At 42.3% G+C, this 14,410-nt stretch overlaps 1 pseudogene; it reads left to right on the forward strand.

The window, feature by feature from the left end:
• Positions 1-560: 560 nt before the first annotated feature.
• LOC126249848 (5S ribosomal RNA) lies at positions 561-678 on the forward strand (annotated as a pseudogene).
• The last annotated feature ends 13,732 nt before the right edge of the window (positions 679-14,410 follow it).

The following is a 14,410-nucleotide window of genomic DNA, read 5'->3' on the forward strand; positions in this document are numbered from 1 at the left end:
AGCTGGAAGTTGTAGTAGACCTTTGGAAATAAAATATTTTTGATTTTCACTGCGGTTTCCATTTCACAACCGATCGGACCATACTTTCTGAATAGCCGTCGTTTAAGGGGCAATCAAAAAGTTTCCGTTCGAAGATCACACTAACGCCTTGTCTACATGTCGGTGCTTATATACAGGCGCTGGTTGCATATGCGCTGCAGTGACTCACTGAAACGTAAATCTTTTGATCACCCGTTGTACTTAGGTTTTGTTATTGTTGTTACAGCCCCTGATCCAGTACTGGAATTCGGAAGCAATATGAAACAAGTGGATGGTGGATGTGTCACATAATAAGAATGCTACAGTGTGCAATTATTGGCTTCGACCCTGCCCTGAATTGCCATAAATATACACGAGGGGCAGTCTGCGTGGTATATAGAGGCAAGACCACTTGGCGAGCGACTGCCGTGAATGTGCGTGTCCGGGTCTGCAAAGAGAAAACAAGAAGGGAAGTTAAAATGTGTACATATTGTAAATTGAAGTTTTATGTATGTAAATAAAGTATTCTCTATAAATTATTTGGCAACGGCCTTGCCGCAGTGGATACACCAATTCCCGTGAGATCACCGAAGTTAAGCACTGTCGGGCGTGGTCGGCACTTGGATGGGTGACCATCCAGGCCCCCATGCGCTGTTGCCATTTTTCGGGGTGCACTCAGCCTCGTGATGCCAATTGAGGAGCTACTCGACCGAATAGTAGCAGCTTCGGTCAAGCATACGATCATAACGACCGGGAGAGTGGTGTGCTGACCCCCACGCCCCTCTTATCCGCGTCCTCAACTGAGGATGACACGTCGGTCGGATGGTCCCGGTACGCTACTCGTGGCCTGACGACGGAGTGAGCGCTATAAATTATTTATTTATTTTTCAATCATATCAAAAAATAACAGTATGCACGCACGCACACACACACACACACACACACACACACACACACACACACACACACACATACACATACACACGCGAGCGCGCACGCAAACTTGACATAACTGCGTCCTATGTGCAGGTATAACACCGGCATTATGCCAGCGTAACACATTACACCGGCGTATTTACGTAAGCGCTCCATCTTACGCCGGCATATACAACACAGTTAAGCCATATACACACTGCATATACGTCATATATACGACGCGGTAAGGTACTTTGACAGTACAGAATAATGGTGTCGTTGCAATCGTTAGTTGAGTGGCACCAAATCTGGAAACTGGTAAAATTCGTTGGCAGTCAAATATGAAAACAGGCAGATTATATGGGATACTCCAAACTGCAGATATCCTGGCCAAAAAGAACTGAGCTCTTTGTGCGAATGTGTGTGTATCTGCCTATTGTGTCTGGAGAAAAATATGCACGTAACGTAAATGATTAGCTACATGATGTCCAGTGTAGGTCTTCACACAAACATCACTCGAGCAAGAGCTAATTACAATGTAGCCTGCACTAAAAAATATCTGAATTATTTATAAATCAATCATGCGCTGTTGCTCTAAGCCAATGGCTGTAGGGCTCTACGACTCTTAGACAGTTTGTCCTCAATGCTAGGTCTGTGCTCTGTACTGAGAGCATAAGTGTGGGGACATCGAGATCGAAACCACTGCTACGTGGAAATACACTCCTGGAAATGGAAAAAAGAACACATTGACACCGGTGTGTCAGACCCACCATACTTGCTCCGGACACTGCGAGAGGGCTGTACAAGCAATGATCACACGCACGGCACAGCGGACACACCAGGAACCGCGGTGTTGGCCGTCGAATGGCGCTAGCTGCGCAGCATTTGTGCACCGCCGCCGTCAGTGTCAGCCAGTTTGCCGTGGCATACGGAGCTCCATCGCAGTCTTTAACACTGGTAGCATGCCGCGACAGCGTGGACGTGAACCGTATGTGCAGTTGACGGACTTTGAGCGAGGGCGTATAGTGGGCATGCGGGAGGCCGGGTGGACGTACCGCCGAATTGCTCAACACGTGGGGCGTGAGGTCTCCACAGTACATCGATGTTGTCGCCAGTGGTCGGCGGAAGGTGCACGTGCCCGTCGACCTGGGACCGGACCGCAGCGACGCACGGATGCACGCCAAGACCGTAGGATCCTACGCAGTGCCGTAGGGGACCGCACCGCCACTTCCCACAAATTAGGGACACTGTTGCTCCTGGGGTATCGGCGAGGACCATTCGCAACCGTCTCCATGAAGCTGGGCTACGGTCCCGCACACCGTTAGGCCGTCTTCCGCTCACGCCCCAACATCGTGCAGCCCGCCTCCAGTGGTGTCGCGACAGGCGTGAATGGAGGGACGAATGGAGACGTGTCGTCTTCAGCGATGAGAGTCGCTTCTGCCTTGGTGCCAATGATGGTCGTATGCGTGTTTGGCGCCGTGCAGGTGAGCGCCACAATCAGGACTGCATACGACCGAGGCACACAGGGCCAACACCCGGCATCATGGTGTGGGGAGCGATCTCCTACACTGGCCGTACACCACTGGTGATCGTCGAGGGGACACTGAATAGTGCACGGTACATCCAAACCGTCATCGAACCCATCGTTCTACCATTCCTAGACCGGCAAGGGAACTTGCTGTTCCAACAGGACAATGCACGTCCGCATGTATCCCGTGCCACCCAACGTGCTCTAGAAGGTGTAAGTCAACTACCCTGGCCAGCAAGATCTCCGGATCTGTCCCCCATTGAGCATGTTTGGGACTGGATGAAGCGTCGTCTCACGCGGTCTGCACGTCCAGCACGAACGCTGGTCCAACTGAGGCGCTAGGTCGAAATGGCATGGCAAGCTGTTCCACAGGACTACATCCAGCATCTCTACGATCGTCTCCATGGGAGAATAGCAGCCTGCATTGCTGCGAAAGGTTGATATACACCGTACTAGTGCCGACATTGTGCATGCTCTGTTGCCTGTGTCTATGTGCCTGTGGTTCTGTCAGTGTGATCATGTGATGTATCTGACCCCAGGAATGTGTCAATAAAGTTTCCCCTTTCTGGGACAATGAATTCACGGTGTTCTTATTTCAATTTCCAGGAGTGTATGTCTTGCACTGCCCTTTGTGCCCATCTACGTTACATTTCTGAATATGTCACTGCCTGGCCCTACACTCATGCATCCCTACTGTTCAAAAAAATGGTTGAAATGGCTCTGAGCACTATGGGACTTAACATCTATGGTCATCAGTCCCCTAGAACTTAGAAATACTTAAACCTAACTAACCTAAGGACATCACACACATCCATGCCCGAGGCAGGATTCGAACCTGCGACCGTAGCGGTCACGCTGTTCCAGACTGAAGTGCCTAGAACCGCACGGCCACACCGGGTGGCTATCCCTACTGTGTCGGTGACTGATAAAAGTATTGACTATTATAGGACTTGTTGAGATGGTGAGAGACGAGATTATTTACATGGGAAAGATAGCACTGCCAGAATAAGATTTCTTGTAGATATTAGAGTAAAAATAAATTTTTTTTCTCCTGCTTTAATATAGCATACTTTGTCGTATTTGTTGGAATCAGTCCACTTTATCAAAGCTATATGCAGACAGAACATAGTTATAATAATAATCACGATTGGCTGGATGGTTTGTTTGTACACCAGTAGTTAAGATACAGAAAAGTGTTAAAAACCGCAAAGCACCTATTCCGTAAGATATTCGTTAGCTGACACCACATTAGACACGGTTTGTTAGTGTTTAACACTTACAGATTCCAGCACAGGGTCAAACACTGATAAGTACGTTCACTCCTGGGCTTGTAATTAGACAATTAAATTCATTACATATTTTTACTCTAAAGTTGGGAGGCCATCCGCGGTAAACAGTCAGTCTCAACTGTCATATTGTTATACACAATCGCATTGCTATTGTGAGACAGTGACGTCTGTGTGTACACCCATGTGTACAAACTGACTGAATCGGAAACTCTTTTACATTGAATTATGTCACACTTGCCAAGTGCAAGCAGCAGTAAAAAAAGTGGTAGAATACACCAAAATGTAAGCGTAAAAAATTGGTAGAAATAGCTGTGTAAGGAGTACTGCTATCTTTGCTGTTGTGACGTATTGATACTGCAAAACTTGCTTATCGCTGGCTTCTGGAAAATTCAGAGCCGAAGGTGCCCTTTCTCTGAGGCAGCATTGTCTTGCTGCGTAATGACATTAATGACACAGCGCTACTGGTCACGCGTCGTCTACGCGTGAGCAAGAAGAGTCGGTGTTGGACTCCCACACAGAGAAGTCATGCGCAGCCGTGTCAAGGATAAGGTGAAAGAAGAATCTGGTAAAAAGTGAAATCAAAAGCTGAAACTGTGTAATCGGTTTGTAGAAGAAAAGTATTCTAGTAAATGAAAAGGCTTCTGTACTCAGTGATTACCTGTTTAATTAATATGGAAACACAATATAACAATGGTCATTTCAGTGTGAATGTGAATCAAACATAACTTAAAGTAGACTGAATGAGCGAAAGCATTGTCAGGGAAGTTTGTTCGTGCTAAAGGGGCAATAAAACAAACTAATTCGAATTGTACTGTTATGACTTGAAAGTGACATTTTTCGTTCTTTAACTAAATAATTTTAATACCGGTGTAAGAGACAAAAATGGTTCAAATGGCTCAAAACACTATGGGACTTAATATCTGAGGACTACTTAAATCTAACTAACCTAAGGACATCACACACATCCATGCCCGAGGCAGGATTCGAACCTGCGACCGTAGCAGCAGCACGGTTCCGGACTGAAGCGCCTAGAACATCTCGGGCACAGAGCCGGCTATAAGAGACACTTTTCCGTATTAATCACATGGTCAGGTTTATTTCGTAACGAAGATTGTTGTCTATGTAAAGCTCCCATACTAGAGTCGGTAGTACGATAGCCGCTAAATTAATCAAAAACAGTAGGGGAAAATTGCCGCTGCCCTTCAGGCTGAGTTAGACAAGGCCAGGGGAGATCTTGACAGGTTAAGGAGGGAGAAGGGTAAAGAGAGGTGGAAAGTGGCAACAGGCAACAGGAGAAACCGGCCTAGAACTTTGTCTGACAGATTCGTGGTGACTGTGGAAAATAGATTTGGCCTGTTGCTTCAGTTAGAAGCTGGTGAGCTTCAAGCAGTTGCAAGTGTAGACAGGGCACAAGAAACTTTCAGCAGCCAATCAAAAAGTAAGAATGTAGGGAAATCAGTAAAGAGAAAGAAAGTGTTGTTGTTAGGTAGTTCACATGGAAGAAGTGTTGGCCAACTTTTGCAGGATGAAACAGGATCAGAATACCAGGTCACCAATTTTTTTAAACGTAGTCTGGAGCAGGTGACAGAGAATTTCAGATCACTTTGCAAAGATTTCACTAAGGAAGACACCGTGGTTATAGTGGGTGGGCCAGGTAATAGTGCTGACAGAGATCCTGGATACAATATAGAGTGTGACCTGGCAAAGATTGCATCAGCATTGAAGCATACTAGTGCTGAGTTTGTATCTATTCTTGGGTGCCATGACCGACCTCATTTGAACTCTTCTGTCAAGAGGGTTAATTTGGAGTTGGAACAGCTGCTTATGTCAGGTGCAGGGTCACACATTGGTGTGGTTCCTGTTGATTCTCTCAATAGGTGGGATTATACTAGGCATGGCCTTCACCTCAACAGGAAAGGGAAGGGTAAACTTGCTGGGAAAATAGCAGGAAAGTTAAAGGTGGAGGCACTGTCATGAGTGATAAAATACCAGTGGTTATAGGGTTCAGAAAAGACCCTTTTTTAGGGTGGGAGGACAGAAAGAAACCAAATTTTAAGAGAGGTTAGGATTGAGACAAACCTTCAGTTTGAGAAAGAAACCAAAAAACATAATTCTAGCTTATCACATCAGCATAAACAGCTGTTGCTTAAGAATTTTCAACAATCAGCAGAAATTTCAACTCTACCCAATTTTAACTCAGTCAATGTGAAATTTCAGCTGTCTTTGTTGCATCAAAATATTCGAGGACTAAGAAATAAAAGTAATGAATTAATTATATAAATAGATGAATTAGAGTCCTCAAACCCAGCTAACATAATCTGCCTCTCTGAACATCATGTGACCACTAATATATAACTTTTAAGTGTTACAGGATTTAGCACCTCACTTTTGAAGATCAGAAATGGAGAAAGGAGGAACTGCCCCATTCATCAGGAACTGTCATAAATTTAAGAAGATAAACATTCATAAATTTTGCCAAGAACAGCATATGGAAGCATGTACAACAGAAAAAGAATTTCACAAAAATCCTTCATAAAATTAAGTGTATATCGAGCACCTGCAGGTAACTTTAATCTGTTCATAAACCACCTTGAAGCTGAACTGGCCCGATTAACAACCAAAAACAAAGAAATAGTGGTTGCTGGTGACTTCAATGTAGATTTCCTTGAAGATTCTCCCAATAAGAACTTATTTGAGTTAGGAACACTGTAATTCTACTTATGTCCCACTGTAAAGTTCCCCACTAGGGTAGTCAATTGCTCACAAACAGTCATTAATAATATCTTTATAAAAAGTCCAATGAACAAAATTATATTACAGTACCAATAGTCAATGGCCTCTCAGACCATGACATGTGGTTCCTTCTGGTGAATGTTAATACTGAACAGGATATAAAATCAGTTAAATCTGAGCTCAAGAGAGTAATCAATAAGCCAAAAATTGATTATTTTAGGACACTCCTCAGAGACAGTCACTGAAGTTATGTTTACAGTGCTCATGGCATGAATGAAAAATATAACACTTTTGCTAATAAAGTGTTTACCTTATTTGAACACTGTTTTCCCCCAACACTAACCAAGGTTAGAGCAAAGTCTACCAAGAAGCCATGGATTACTCGAGGAATAGAGGTATCTTGTCAAACAAAAAGAAAACTGTATCTGTCAATCCGAAACAGTTCTGATGCTGATGCTATAGCACATTATAAGAAATACTGCAAAATACTAAAGACTGTAATACGGACATCAAAGCAAATATATTAAAACGCAAAGACAGTCATGTCAGATAAAAAAATAAAGACTATATGGGATATAGTGAAGGAGAAAACCGGTAGAACCAGACATGAAGAGGGACGAATAGCATTAAGCGTGAATGATACATTGGTGACAAATGTGTATAGTTTTGCAGAACTTTTTAACAAACATTTTATAACTGTTACTGAAAAGGTGGGATTGTCAGGTTCTGTAGATGCTGCTATGGAATACCCCAGACCAGACATTTCAAGCAACTTCTATAATATGAATTTGACGCTCACTACCCCAGCAGAAGTAATGTCCATTATAAAATCTTTAAAATAAAAAACGTCTAGTGGGTATGATGAAATATCAACAAAGTTAATTAAAGAATGTGATTCTGAGTTAAGTAACATATTAAGCTATCTGTGTAACCAGACGTTTATCAGTGCAATATTTCCTGAATGGTTGAAATATGCTGAAGTTAAGCCACTGTTTAAGAAGGGAGATAAAGAAATAGCATCAAATTTCCGTCCATTTCCACTTTTTCCATCATTCTCAAAAATGTCCGAAAAGGTAATGTACAATCGGCTTTATAACCATCTTATCACAAATAACGTAATGCCAAAGTCGCAGTTCGGATTTCTAAAGGGTTCTGATAATGTGAAGGCTATCTACACTTCCAGTAAAAATGTAGTTAATTAATTAGACAAAAAATCGCAGGCAGCTGCTATGTTTTGTGATCTGTCTAAGGCATTTGACTGTGTAAATCACAACATCCTTTTAAGTAAATTAGAATATTGTGGTGTAACAGGAAATGCTGCAAAATGGTTCATATCTTATATCTCTGGCAGGAAACAAAGGGTGTTATTAGGAAAGAGACACGTATTAAGCTTTCAGGCATCATCCAGCTGGGAACTAATTGCATGTGGATCCCACAAGGTTCCATCTTAGGGCCCTTAATTTTTCTTGTGTATATCAATGACCTTTCATCAGTAACATTACCAGATGCCAAATTTGCTTTGTTTGCCGATGATACAAACATTGTGAACATTAATCACTGGTTCCTAGCCAATTCTTTGTCACTAAACTTTGAAAAAACCCACTGCATGCAGTTCAGACCTTGTAAGGGGTGTCCCACTTGTAAATGTCTAACATACGATGACAAGCAGATAGAAGAAGTTGGCAGTGTTAAATTCTTGGGATTACAGCCTGATAATAAATTCAAGTGGGAGGAGCACACCACAGAGCTGCAGAAACGTCTTAAAAAATATCTATTTGCAATGCGAATTGTGTCAGACATAGGGGATATAAAAATGAAAAAGCTGGCATACTATGGTCACTTTCATTCAATAATGTCATATGGGATTATTTTTTGGGGTAATTCATCAAGCCAAGCTGAAGTTTTCTGGACACAAAAACGTGCAATAAGAGTTATATCTGGTGTGACCACAAGAACATCCTCCAGAAGCCTTTGTAGTGAACTAGGGATACTAACTACTACTTCCCAATACATTTATTCCTTAATGAAATGTATCACTTTTCCAAACCAACAGCTCAATTCATGGAATCAATACTACTAATCTTCACAAGGGTTTAAAGTCATTTACTCTTGTACAAAAAGGTGTGCATTATTCAGGAACACACATTTTCAGCAACTTGCCAGCAGCCATTAAAAGCTTAACAACCAATGAAATTCAGTTTAAGAGAAGCCGAAAGAATTTATTGGTTGCCAACTCATTCTACTCCATTGATGAATTTCTAGCAGAACCGCTCGATATATATAATCTGAGTAGCACAGTCGCTGTAGTGTAGTGGTTATGATGTGACACTGTTGCATGGAAGTTCGTGAGTTCAAAACTCACCTGAACTGTAAAACTTTAATTTCTAATTTCAATTCGAGTTCATTCTAGAAGTATCCACAAATGGCAAGAATCATTGTACTGTAATGTTGTGTAGCTGTAAAAATACCATATGCGTTCTGGTCGGAGGCAGTTCGCTGCACGCTCTTGTATGTGTAAGTGCTGAATAAACCTTCGTTAAGTGAAGTTAGTGTTCGTCATTCATCTACTTACACTTACTTCTAGGTGACATTATCCTGGTGGAGGCGCCGGGAACTGGAACTTGTGATACTGCAAATTATCGACGACACAGTGGCTCCCATCAGGCCACGACAGAGCCACCGTTTCCGTGGCGAGAAACCCGAGTTCGAGCCATATTCAGCAGATCGCAATGTATAGGAGACAGAAGAAGAAGAGGACGTTACGATGACAGCAGCTGTGTGCCGCCACATGAGACATCCTTCCGGATTCTCTGGTGACGATGGCCAAAATCCAAACAAGTGGCTGAAGGTATATGACCGTATAGTCAAATTTAACAAGTGGGATGACATCGTGTGTTTGGCTAACGCATTTTTCTACTTGGAGGGCACTACCAAGCAATGGTATGAGAACAACAAGGAGAAGTTCACAAACTGGGAAGTATTCCAAACGGAACTGCGCAAGTATTTCGGCGACACACAACGACAGAAGTCCAAGGCTGATGATAAATTAAAGTGCAGGGCACAAAAACCAGGAGAAACGACAGAATCCTACATTCAAGACGTCCTAGAGCTGTGTAAAATAGTGGATCCTAGAATGAACGAGGAAGATAAGGTTGCACATCTCATGAAGGGTGTTGCTGAGGACATGTATCAAGCCCTACTCCTGAAGGAGGTTTCGACAGCAGACGACTTCATGAAATAGTGCCAGTATATCGATAGAATGCATCAAAAAAGAATTACACGAAAGACGTCTGAACGGCTTCCAAACGTAGTATCAATGTCTGTGATGGAGGAAGAAACTGATTTCACACGCGTTCTTCGTCAGATAGTGAGAGAGTAAGTTCAGTAGGCACTTCGATTCCACGGCGAGCAAAAAAACGAGACGCTTCAAGAGGTCGTAAGGGAGGAAGTGCAAGACATTGAACCCAATCTCTCGTTCTTCATTTCCCTTCAAAACGGTAAAAAAATCGAGACCCAGGCGAAGTTACGTTCCTACAATGTCGCATGAGGAACCTGTTTGGGCACCAAAGAAGACTGACGTCTGGAGGACCCAGGATAACCAACCAGTATGTTTCCACTGCGGACGACCGGGACATGTGGTGTGCTGTTGTCGAGAAAGGCGGCGGATATTTGATGACGCCCGCGCCAGAAGACAGCAGACTGATCTTAGCCGACGCCAACTCCGGGACGACGAAGATTAGCAAGAAGATGTGAGTGCAGGACGACGTAGGTCACCATAGCCGCAAGCTAGCCGCGGGAGAGGACGCTCCCCAACACGCCGATCAAGGTCTCCATCGCCGTTTAGAAGCTCCAGCCGATCACCTAGCCGCCGCAACCTGGAAAACTTCCTTGGAGGTGAGACCACTGAAGGGAAAAACCCTCCGCCGTCGATCACTACAAAAATGATTGGAAACTACATCGATATCCTCATGGATGGCCGACAGCTCAAGCTCTTGTGAACTCTGGAGCATCATTTTCAGTCATTTCGGAGAAATACCGTTGCCAGTTGCAGAAAACCATATTCGTCGACAACAAAACATCTCTACTGAAGATGGCTAATGGGAAATATGTAAAACCTACAGGAAGATGTGTCATTCGTGTGGGTATAAGTGGCCATACACAGCCCTTAGAACTCATCTTCTTACAAGAGTGTATTGCTCAGCTGTTTGAAAATCAAATAACGTAGAGGTTTTCCAGCACTATCATTAATCAAATTTTTCTAAGGGGATGTTTCATATGTCGACACTTTGCCGAGGATACCTCATTGGAATCTTCTGATGTTTTCTTGTAGTTTGCGTAGTTAGTGTAGCTATTGTATATTGCTAGAGCGTAATTGTAGAGAGAATTTCCTTTGTAGTTGTAGTTTTTCATTGTTGTACAGTAAAACAGTTGTGGCATGCATGTAGATTTGCACCACGTATTTCGCAGCTGCGCTTGCAATTAACTAGATATTATTTTCAGTGCTATGTTAATGTGTTTTCTTATTTTTGCTCTTGAAATTGTGCTTTTCTTGTTATCGTGTGAAATACGTGATAATTATGGCGTGTGAAAAACGTAACACTAGGCTCCAAAGAAAATTGAGAAATGATAGTGACGACGAGCGTAGCTTATCAGCACCACCGTGTAATGCACTAACAGACATTCAAAGTAGTAATTTGGTAATTGTGCATAAGGAAATGGACCGGGCGGCAAATAATGGTGTAGACAGTGAAACAATTAGTGAACAGGGAAGCATTATCGATCGATCGGTCGGCAACAGCTCGCCTCAGGATTCCGAAATGACAGGACACAATCTTGCAAATACTGTAGATTCAGGTTTTGCGTCCTCACCGTTTTCTCAAATAAGTCAAGACACATTTTCTGCTTTTCAAAATGCGAATATTGTCGGGTCAAATGCACTGCCGAATAGCACTGAGGAACGTGTTTCAGAAACCAGTGCAGTGTTATTACAATTAATGCAACAAATGGGACAAAAGCTTCAAACGTTAGACACAATGGAAAAAAATCTTCGAAAGTTAGACACAATGGAACAAAATCTTCAAAAGTTAGACACAATGGAACAACACCAGAGACAAGCACAGCAACAGCTTCAAATGTTAGACACCACGCTTGAATAAACACGTGAAGGTTTAGCTGCTGAGTTACTTAAAATCGAATCGAAATGTCAAAAAGTCTGTAATGACGTAAAAACACAAATTTGTGAGCATTTCCAACCTATTTTTCGCGTCATGAAAATGCATTACAGAATCACGAAGCAGCCATAAAGGAACTGCAAACTGTTGTTCATGAAAATCACGACACCTTGCAAACTAAAATTGACTCAGATGCATCTACCGATTCGGTTACGCAACTTGCAAAATCTCGGGAAAACTTAAAGGACATAGCAGATACGATTTCAACACAAATGGACACTCTGAAACTTGGTTCAGAAAAACACACTGAGGAAATCAGTTCATTATCGGAGAAAGTAGCCGAACTTTCGGATCAGTTCACTAACTTATCTACAAAGGTAGATGAAGATCTGAATGACACAAGACCCGTAGCCATCACTGACACAGAAGAGTATGAACAAATTTGAAATTCAAACAAAATCAGAATCAAATTAATACGCAACACAAAAGAGAAATCCGGTAAGTACAAGATCAGTTGGCACAAGTAATACAAGAATTACATATTTCAGAGGAGACTCGCGCTTCAACACGGGAAGAGGGACTTAGAAATACGGAAAAGCCACAAATAATAACACAGGGCATTTCGGAAATTATGAAAGAAATTGGCAAGGTGCACCGAATTATGAGATGGAACCGCCAACACGACGTAACAATGAGCGATATGCGACTTGCCGACACGATGACTTTGACTAGAAGCTGTTCGTTACTACACGTAAATTCAAAACATTTAAGAATTCTGGCAACGACATTCATCCACAAGCGTGGCTTCATCAATTCTCTCATTGTTTTCCTCCCAACTGGTCATTGGAGCACAGAATATAATTTATGTGTGACTATTTAGAGAACGAACCAGCTGTAAGAATGCGATCGGTCATTCACGATTGTCACAGTGAAGGAGAATTTTATCATGCCTTCCTCTCAGCATATTGGTCTCAAGCTACACAAGAGCGAGTAAAACATAGCAGCATAATAATGAAACATTTCGAACAATCTGAGTTTTCCAGTCTTGTGAAATATTTTGAAGACATGTTGCACAAGAATCTGTACCTGTCAAACCCATACAGCCCCTCAGAACTCATCCGCATTTGCTTAATCAAATTGCATGAACATTTAAGACATTATCTTGGCAGGACGTTGCAAAGACGACACTGAAGCTTTTCAGGGGCTCTTACAAGAATTATAAATTAACGCAGACAGTCGCGGGATGCGAAAACAGGAAAACAATCACTACAGGTCACATCCGTCACAATTCCATGACGTCAGAAACAATAACTGGACACGACAAGGCTATTCTCAAAACGCAAATCGTGACCAAAACAGACACTACCCATACGACAACCACAGGCAGAGTAATAATAATCACAGGGAAAGATCACCTCTCCGTGGTAATGACTATGACAGAGACAATCAGAGAAACCGACAATATGGGAATCAAAATAATTATTATCAAGGGTGACAGTACGATTTCAGACGCAACGGTCCACCGCGCAGTTACGATTCCGGGAGAAATTCTCCACCACATGACCGACAATACAGAAACTATGGAAACTACCGACATAACGACAGACCTGAAGTTCATCAGAACTGGCGGGATTCAAACAGGGCAGGGCCCTCTCGGCAAGGTGAATTTATATAAGTTAGGTCTCCTAATCCCAATAATGACGCGGGCCAACAAAGAGACAGTAGGCAATGACTCACACCGCTGGCAGCTACAAAACGTACTTATGAAGCCAACGACATTAGGGACATCTTACTCCAGGAACACGACGTAAAACATAACAACATTGCATATCCTGTGATTCAAATTACAGTAAATGACGTAAAATTTAGGGCAGTACTTAACTCTGGCAGTCCCATTTCCGTAATTAGTGAAACAGCCTTTAGCAAATGCAACAAATCGAACGATTGCCCCACACTTCCGTTACGTAAGATTAAATTACAAGGTGCAATATTTGGAAAAATTGTAGATGTACGCCAACAAACCAACTTAGAATTATTTTGTCTAAGCTACAGTTTCTCTATGAACTTCTATATCGTTCCAATATTGTCAACAGAAATTATGTTGGGAGTAGACTTTTTGAATGAATACAAAGCAATCTTAAACTTTCGCGATGCTGAAATAAGTTTAGAGAAAGAAGGTAAGTCAACAGCTTTGAAATTTGAAGATTGGCTCTCAAACCATGACAAGGAAATTAATCGGCTTTACCTCCTGTCAGACAACAGTTCGGAACTTTCGACGGAACTTGACACTAACAATCACTCTGCAAGTATTGAGAGAGGTGATATCGACGCCGTATTTGATTGTAATGAGTAAATTCAGAATAAAATTCAAACAATTAAGAATTGTAATGACACTGATAGGCAGGATATTTTTGAGATTTTACAAACACATTCCACAGTTTTTACTCACAAAACAGGAACAATCAAGGGATTTCAATACCAATTTTGTGTCCGTGGGAATACTAAATTTTGTGTTAGACCATACGTAATTCCGGCACATTATAGGGACCGTGTTAGAACAGAAATACAATCTATGCTTGACGAGGGAATTACTGAGCCTGCAATAAGCTCATACAACAACCCATTACATGTTGTTGAGAAGAAAAATGGATCGATCAGGCTTGTCTTAGATTCGAGACAAATCAATACTATCATCATTCCTGAAACAGACAGGCCGCAAACGTTGGAAGAACTACTTCAAAAATTTAATCATGTAA

The sequence above is a fragment of the Schistocerca nitens genome, chromosome 3, assembly GCF_023898315.1.
Source record: "Schistocerca nitens isolate TAMUIC-IGC-003100 chromosome 3, iqSchNite1.1, whole genome shotgun sequence".
Taxonomy (NCBI): Eukaryota; Metazoa; Arthropoda; class Insecta; order Orthoptera; family Acrididae; genus Schistocerca; species Schistocerca nitens.